Source organism: Humulus lupulus, chromosome 2, assembly GCF_963169125.1.
Source record: "Humulus lupulus chromosome 2, drHumLupu1.1, whole genome shotgun sequence".
NCBI classification, from domain to species: Eukaryota; Viridiplantae; Streptophyta; class Magnoliopsida; order Rosales; family Cannabaceae; genus Humulus; species Humulus lupulus.
Genome location: NC_084794.1, coordinates 221450299 through 221460421, shown reverse-complemented (window position 1 = coordinate 221460421; position 10123 = coordinate 221450299).

The window sequence follows — 10123 nt, the reverse complement described above, 5'->3', positions numbered from 1 at the left end:
ACAGGTAGCATATAACACACAACGGGCCATGCCCTGGCATCATGCATATGTTAACTCATTCATCATGCTCTATATGAAATAAGCAGGTAAACAGGGCATTCAAGCACATATTCAAGCATATTAGTCAATCATACCAACCAACCCTGAGTCGAACTTGTTGCTGATAGCGAGCGTACATGTTCGGTCAATCTCCAGAACCATAAACCTTGGCTCACTCCGATACCAAGCTGTAACGCCACACTTCCTTAGAGCCGTTACTGAGTGAGTTTAAAACGTGCGTTTAACTCGCTAATCGAGGTTTTAAGTCAAAAGTGTAATTAAATCATGAACATAGTTATAAACTTTGAAAAATAATTCCATTTACTAAAAATCATAGAGTGTTTGAAATTTGGGATCCCAAAATATTAGAAATATTTACAACACATAAGTACAAACAAAGTTGACTAGATGACAAAATCTAGGTTTTAGTACAACCATCTCCCAAAAACCACTAGCTGTGGCAGCCAGCCAGGCCAAACATGTACGCGCCACTTCACGCTCTCCGTACTCATGGTTGGTCGACTTTCCCCTTGCCCTTACTTGCACCACAGAGCACCCGTGAGCCGAAGCCCAGCAAGAAAGCCCCCACAAGCAGATTACATATGCATAACAAACACTTAGCATATAAACATGCCATCAATAGGCAAAGCACATACAGCCACGCCGTCCCAAGCGCTTTACCAGGCCCTGGGTTCGCGGTCCACACCGTGAGGATATCCCAGGTATCCTTTAGGGTCTCGCCCTGGCAACTCGCACTCCACGTGCTCAATGCTGCTCCTGGCCCCTTGCCGCACTCGCCCTTGCACTCCACGTGCCTAACGACGTTCCCGGCCCCTTGCCGTTCCCGGCCCCTTGCCGTTCCCGGCCCCTGCCAACCTCGGCCTGCGCCGTTCCCAGCTCTTGCCAAACATTTACACAATTGCATTCATAGCATAAAAAAATATATTGGGCTTTGCCTTACATACAAGCTTTATGGGAACAGTGGTTTTCTTACCTACGTCCTGAGCTTTCCAAGCACCGATATGCCGAGCATAGTCCCCTAACCTGAGCCTCGCCGAAACCCTAGTCATAACGCATTAACAACATTCATCCATCAAGTTTTAATCCGATAATTAGTTTCAAACCATAATTATAATCTCCGGGGCATTGAATTCTATCAGTCCGGGTGATAAAATCCATCCCGAGGCTAAAACCTCATAAAAACCCAAAAGTACCTTAAGCGCTGCGGCCCTAGGGACTCATGCTGCGGCCCCCAGCTCAACCCGAGGCCTTGCCTCAAAATTTCCCACACACGGCGCGACCCTTGCTGAAAGGCGTCACGGCGCGCCTCCAATTTCTAACGCCCCAAGTTCTAAGGGGCTGCGGTTCAGCAAGAGCAGAGTCGTGGCCCTACCTCTCGAACCCAGAAAAACTCAACATTTCCACCTCAAAAACTAATCCAATTTCCCCCAAAATCAAGCCAACAATCTAGACTAACTATCACAAAGGTTCTAACACAATCTCAGCATCAAAACCTAACAAAGACTAGCCCCAAAACTCAGCTATGTAATCAAAAACAAATCCAAACTTAGCTAACATGCAAACTCTAATATTCAACCATAAAACCAGCTGCAAATTGACACAATTCAACATATTAGGAGCTTACCTTGATGAGTTATGTTTCTGTGTATATTCTCTAAGTTCCAAGCTTTAATCTCCCCAAAATCCCAGCTCCACTTCTTAGTCTCTAGCTTGATTCACCAAGAGTTTTCCCCAAAGCTTCAAATGGAGGAAAAGAAGAAAACCAAGAGGTGAAGGGAAAAGGGTCGGTTTAGAGTGTTCTAAGTAATTCTCAGTTTTGTTTTATTCAACTTAAGTCTATAAGGTTACCTCAAGGCTGGGGGTACCAAAAACGTCCCCGAGGGAAAAATGGTAAATTTCCCCAATATTCCCTCCTAGACATTCTAACCTCAAATATATCTCCAAATATTTATTTCCATAACTCGATAACCCCTTAAAACATCTAATACCCAAAATACCCCTCGACTCGCCCTGAGTCGGATTCTCAACCCCGTTGTGACTTTCTGGCTACTGCTCCCTAGGACTGTCTCGGATCGTGCTACACAGATATATTTCAAACATATCAAATTTATACCCTCAACGGGCTAAAACCACAAACATACCCCTAATATCCAAACGAGGCCCACATGCATATTTAATTCAACTTAACATGCACTCTATCACATATTCACATAAATTCACATATTATATCCATAATTCACTTATTGCCCTCCAGGCACGCTAATCAAGGCCCTAAGCCTTATTAGCAAATTTGGGTTGTTACAATCATCCACATCCGGAACAGATCGAGATGTTTCCCCAATTATGCTGGCGTGACTAGGTCGATCAATATGCATAATCTACAACTCTCCAAATTCCACTGTGAGTACAAAATTTGATGAAATGCTATCGTGTACGACATCAACCTCGTTATCATCATCGATACTTGGATGGTTCCAAATCTTTTGATGATTGACTTCTTCTACTACCTTCCAATTTTTGTGTCTTAAAGGATCTTCCAAGTAGAAAACTTGTTTTGCTTGAGTGGCGAGAATAAACTGATCATTCTTGTACCATTCAGAATCAATCATGATACTAGTTATGTTATTCTCAGTCACATTTCGACCCTTGCTTGCATCAGTGTTGAATCATTTGCATCAAAACAATGCTACCGAGTAACCATGAGAATAACATAACTCTACAATCTCCTCAAGTTGGGCATAGAAAGTGAAACCATCGGTTCCTAGGACCAAAACTCTACTATTTTGAGTGGTACATCTTTCATCACAAATATGGACCAAAAACTTCACAATGTTGTTGCGATATTTTTTCTATGCAAGTGCACACAGTCGCAATTTGTAATAAAATGGTAAAAACCAAGTATCGTCCTCAAGGACTGATTTATCAATTACCAATCAATCAATTTTTTTAATTCTATTTGATTGAACAATTTCAGAGATTTCAAACAAAAGGTATACTAACGAAGCACAATGAAAATTTTAATGAAATAACAAAGAGAATGAAATTAGGACAATTATGATCATCTATTTTTCCACCCTTTTATTTCCTAATGCAAGAATTATATCCCCTTCTCCCTATTCAAGAACAAGTTGCAAAAACAATTCATAATCTGGTTAAGATTTACAAAATTCAATCTAAATGACAACTTCCTATATTTCTATGGTAAGTTGAATCATGAAGAAGACATTAAACACGCAACTCAGAAAAATAGGCAAACAATTTAGATACTTTCGTTCTAAATTGAATTTGCATCCAAACAATCAAAGCATATCAAATTTCACTTTTCAGATTTCAATTTGATTCATGAAATAACAATTAGAGGTGATCAATCAATAATTGCACAAGTAACACAGATTGTAAGGAATTGAAAGAGATGAAGAAGAACATGAATTCTGCATTAATCCATAAAAAAGGGTTTCCAAAAGATTCACATAATAGCCCTAAAGGAGAAATTAGCCCATAATATTCATTCTAGCAATCATAGAATTCAATTACAAACATAAAAATTGAAGAAGATGATGAAAAACACAAGAATGGATCCTCCAATGGGGTTCTCCACTCTCAGCCGTCGTCTCCCTCTGTTTAGCCCCCTTCCAGTCACAACATTATGTTTCTAAAATAGCCCTCCAATGTTCCCAAGTGAATAGACCAAATTGCCCTTCAAAAAGTGGTTTAAAATCTGAAAAATACGTAACCAGCGCTGTAGCGCTACTTCTGGAGCGCTGTAGCACTATTTACAGTGCCAAAATGCTTCAAAATCTGGTGCAATAGTGCTGTAGCGCTCTTATTATGGCGCTGTAGCGCTAAAGTCAGAATGGAACGAAACTCGTTTCGAACAGCCTGCAGCGTCATCTCATCATATTTTGATCATAATTCCTTCGATATAACTCCGAATTGAATGATTCAAAAATATATGGAAAGCTAAGAGAAATATATACAACTTCTATTTCTAGAATTATTTCCAGAAAGTGAATAAATCATGGTCAAAATGCGGCTTGAAGTCTCAGACTTGCGTTATAGAGCATAAACGACGTGTGTTGAGCATCTTCAATGTAGTATTTTCTACACATAATGTCTTGAAACTCCGCAATCAACATGAAATCCATCTTATTAATCATATTTAACATGTTTCTTCTCATTTCACTCCATATTATGCAATTGACCATTAAAACCTGAAACAAGAAGATAACAAGCATAAATCTGCACTAAACAATCCTAAATAACTAAAAACACAACCTAAAACGATCTCTAAAACAAACCTAAAATGACCCTAACAACTGTTAACAATGCAATCCGTGTAGGAGTATGCATTCTTATTGGACCCGTTTGCTAAAGCAATTAATTAATCAGTACACTCAGTTGACTATACATGCCGCAAACGACCCATCTATAGAGTATGTCACAAAAAAAGAAAACACAATGAGATAATGTTAATCAATACAAATTTTGTAAGAATTCTATGGTTTCGATAATTTACCTTCAATTTAAACCAGATAGGGAAATCTTTTTGAAGATTTATGTTTGAATTTTCTCAAAGGCATTCACTGTATAGCACAATTAAGGTAAGATAATAGTTTGCCATGAATTAAATTTAATGAATTCATATATGTGTTGAGTTACTTACTCCATATATGGTTGGATTTCCAGGCAATTGTTGAGTACAAACCACTCTGCTTCTTTCCGATGAAGATAGTCAAGGGATATGATTTTCTTTTTGCTACTTGGACGACATTGTGATTCCAAAAACTAACAACTTTCTTTTATGAATTACAATATACGCATTTCTTTCCGGACGATTAAATTTAGTCTGTACGCCCTAAAGATATTGCGAACAAAAAGTCAAAGCTTCATCGACAACATAACCCTCCGCTATAGAACCTTCAGGGCGCGCCTTATTCCTGACATAATTTTTCAACTTCTTCATATATCACTCAAATGGATACATCCACCTCATGTAAACTGGTCCTCCGAGGATAGCTTCTTGCGGTAAATGAAGAATTAAATGAATCATTATGTCAAAAAAGGCTGGAGGAAAAATTAACTCCAACTTTCACAAAATTTGTATCACTTGATCTTCTGCATTTTCTATGTCCTTAACAACCAATGTACGAGCACAAATTTGCTTAAAGAAATTACAAAGCTCAATAATTGTCTTCAAAATAGACTTATCCAAGTAGCCTCAAACTCCTACCAAAAACAGACGTTGCATAAGAATGTGACAATCATGGGATTTCAACCCAACAATGTTGCCATCATTGTCAGTTACTTTCTTAGAGAAATTTGAATCGAAGCCATCAGGAAGTCTAACTCCTTTTACGAACTAACAAAAAACCTTCTATCATTCGGTGTGAAAGAGTACATAGGATGTGGTTTGATCAACTTCGTACCGTCTTCCTTGAGGTGAAACTCTTCTCGGATACCCCAATTCTTCAAGTCTACTCGTGCATTGGTGGTGTCTTTAGATTTCTCATTCATAAGAAAAGTACCGAGTAAACTGTCGCAAACATTTTTTCTCTACATGCATTACATCTAAGTTGTGCTTCAGTTCAAGTTTGGACCAATAATCAAGTTCAAAGAAAATACTATTTTTACTCCAATTAAGCTCTTTTGGATCTCGCTTTCTTTTCACACCCCCGAAACTAACATGTTTACCCGACAAACGAAAGGGAACATGCGCTAATTGTTCGAGTATGTCTTGACTACTGAGTTTTCTTGGAGGACGTCATTTTTCATAATTCTCATCAAACAAGCAACTCTTCCTCTACTTATGCGTAGAAGAAAAGAATCTTCTATGACCAACACAAGCCGTCTTCCCAATTACTCGACATGAAGGAGTGTCTGTGTTGCATGAAGGACATGCCATATATCCTTGGCCACTCCAACCAAACAAACTACTACGGGCTGGAAAATCATTGATATTCCATAATAGTGCTGCACACATTCTGAATACACTGTTTGTTGCATCGTCTTTGGTTTGAACTCCTTCATCCCACAAATCCTTCAATTTTTCTACCACAGACCTCAAAAAGACATCCATGTCCTTCCTAGGTGATTTTGAACTGGGAATCAATAAGGTCAGCATGAATGATTACTCTTTCATGTACAACCAAGGAGGCATATTGTACGTGTAGAATATTACCGTCCACATGCTGTAAGAGAGACTCATGATACCAAATGGATTAAAACCATCAGCAACCAAACCCAATCGAACGTTTCTGGGTTCTTTGGAAAAATTAGGATATTTGGAATCAAATTATTTCCAAGCACTCCCATCAACAGGATGGTGCATCACACCATCTTCTTTCGACCGTCCCGTACTATGCCAGGTCATATCATTTGGTGTATGCCTTGAACCATAAAGACGTTTCAGCCTAGGAGTCAAAGGGAAGTACCGCAACACTTTGTAGGCAACTTTTTTCCCCTTTGTGTCTTTGTCAACCCATCGGCTCTCACCACATACATGAAAACTCTGTTTTTGAGAATTCTCCTTCCAAAACAAACAATTGTCGTACTTGCAAGCATGAATTGATTGAAACCTAATTTTTTTTCTTAGACTCATAGAATGAAGCCGGAATCTTATTCTCCTTCAGGAATGCAAATTTCATAAACTTCAAAAGTTCATCAAAGGAACTATTTTTCCATTTATTCATAACCTTCATGTCCATCATCTTCGCCAAGAATTTCAAGGAAGACAATCATGTACAACTAGGGTATAACTAAGCTTCGACCTCTTGAAACAGGTCATCAAATTGATTCTCCGCACTATTGCCACCACCATCTGAAATTCTTTCATTTACGTCTTCTTCGTTAGTGTCTTGTTCACCAATAACATCATTGATGATGTCTATGATCTCATTAGTCACTGGAGCCCCGTCGTCTACTACTGGAGGCATATCAACTTCACTGTGGTAGGTCCAATTCACGTGTCTCTGCAGAAACTCATATATGTGTATGTGAGACTCCACCACATCTAGTTTCTAATTCAGCATATTGACACACTGAATGCATGGGCATCTGACTTCTCTCGAAGCATTCACATGATTCTTGGCCATTTGTATAAATGCTTGAAGACCATTCCAAAACTCATCAGAGTTGCGTCGTCTACTAGTTATCCAACTCTTGTCAATCGTCATAACTTATTCAAATGGAAAATAAATTATCACAATGTGATAATCATAAAAAAATACATTTATTTGCTAATAACTTTATGAAATCTTATGAATAAATTATTAAATTTTATGAATATACATTATCAAACTTTAAGAATATATATTATTGTTAGTTATGAATGTATTATAAAGTTTCATTATATAATCAAATATTTAATTATAATTATTATTATGTTATTTAATAATGATCAAATTCTTAATATAATTTTTACTTTTTATTTTTTTAAAAACAACAATAAAATTTTATTATTTTAATCTTAACTTAATTTTAAGAATAAAGTTAACTTAATTACCTATTTTATCTACATATATTATCAAATTTTATGAATATATATTATAAAAGTAATTAAATAAATAAATATTTAATTACAAATTTATTAATTTACCATTAAAGTTTATTATTTTAATTTCTACTTATTTTATAAAAAAATATTGATAGTGTTTTATAATTGTAAAATGACTTATAAATTTTTAATAATTGATTTAAAATTTATTAATTAAAAATTTTAATCACACTAACTTTAAAACTATATTGTAATATTTAGTTTTTCTAAATCTACTAAAATTTCAGCAGCATAACGACTGTAATCTAATCTATCCCAAAATTTAAAATCTGCATAAAAACATATAAATCAGTCTCATAGCATACATAAATTTTAATACAATCATTTAAATCAAAAAAATAAACAACAACAAAAAATTATAAACATATTCCAAAATCAACATATTATTTATCTAACCTAACATATATATAATTATATAAAAAAAACATAATATAAACATCTAATATGGATTTGTCTAACCTATAGCATATAATACCCAATATAATGAAATATCACCTAAATTAATATTTTTTTATAACCTAATATTTAATTTTATTATAATAAAATATTAAACAACTATGAAACTTATTTATGTCAAATTAACTTTTTTATCATCAAAATTAAACTAAATTAGCATATATATTAATCATATTATAAACATTTAATTAGATTTATCTAACCTAAAAAACTATTTTTTTATTAAATTATAATATTCATATCCATATATAAATCATATAAACATATTCACATTTACATACATATACATACATATTCATATAAAAAATAAACTTACAAATATTAATAAAAAAATTATATCATCTAATATCTAAACCTATCATATGCATTTTTTTATAACATCTAATATTTTATATCATCTAATATTTAATTAAATCATATTAATAAATATATTTACAATATATCCCTAAAAATATACTAAAATAATTAAATTAACAAATATACAAATCTAACCTAAAAAAAAAATTCAACACAATATAAAATAACCAATTACACAATTGAAAACTTAATTTAACACTTAATCAATAATAAAAAACTTAATAATACCCAAAATTCAGGCTAGAACATTATCCAATGCCAATAATCTAATCCCATGGCTCGGGCTAAGCACAAGTAATCTGCAAAAAAAATAACCCACAAAATTTCAAAAACTCATTTATATCAAACACAAAATACACACATATACTAACAAAAAAATATATTTTAAACCATACAATACAAATAAAATGGGTTTACATTACCAAAACAAGGAAGAAATGGAAAGAAATCGGCCTGAAATAAATTGGATCGCCAGTGGGGGACTTAAATCTGTCGGGTCTCTAGTTTGTTGCAGAATGTTTTTTGCAGAAAATGAAGAAGAAGGCTCGGGTTCTGGAGCTATATCGACAGATCCTATAGCGACGATATGTCATCACTATAGGTAATAAATGGTCGTCACTGATATCAAACGCATCATTTCACTCAAATGAGGAAGACCCTACAGCGACGACATGACAGTGAATAGTACACAAATACTCTCGTGTGCTATTTTGTACTGTACATCGACGACATGTCGTCACTGTAGGTAGTGAAATTTGACTTAAATTTTTTGGTGGTTCACGTTCCCACATTTTATTTTGGGTCCTATTGCGACGACATGTTGTCGCTGTCGAGTACAAAATAACTGACCAGTGGAATAAAGTGGACTCTATAGCGACGAAATGTCTTCGCTGTAGCTTGTTTCTTAATAAATTAAGAAAAAATAATTTTTCGTAGATTTTGACTACATACAACGACGACTTTGGAGTCATCACAATAAATGTCGTCGCTGTAGAGTCATTTTCTTCTAGTGCTTCCAAAGTATCCTTAGAATCACCTAGACTAGAGTGAGAAATTCTTAACACATGAGATAGATACAAAAAGAAGAAGAAGAGAAGGGAATATTGAGGCTTAGAAAATGACTTATGTTGTAGAGAGAATCTAAAACCTAGAGCATCAATAATAGATCTTTTGATCTTCTCAAAACAAGTGATTCAAAAATCTGATTTCAACTCTCACTTATCATTCCTTTTATAGGCTCAATTTTATCATTTATTTTAAATAAAAAATCAATAAAATAATAGACAATATCAGCCATTAGGTCGAAATTCTCATGGGCTTTAGGCCCATGAAATTTCTCATTTAATTATAAGTCCATTGGACTTAAAATCAAGGCCTGTATCATTTTCTATTTATTTAATTATTTATTTATTTATTTATTTAAATCCTTTATCAAATTAATTATTTATAATTTGAACCTTGATTTAAACTTATTTATCAATTTAGACACCAATTTTTCTTAATTAATAAATCTGCCCTAAAATCTATTTTTTTCTTTAAATTGTATTACTCTATGAAACTATCTGAAATTGACATGGTCATCTTTGATAATTCTAATTGATAATTAAATCAATTAATTGAGACTATCTAGATGATTTTATCCAAGGTTCAATGGGGATCATGGGCCTATGAAATCAAGCTCCAATAAGTTATCATCAA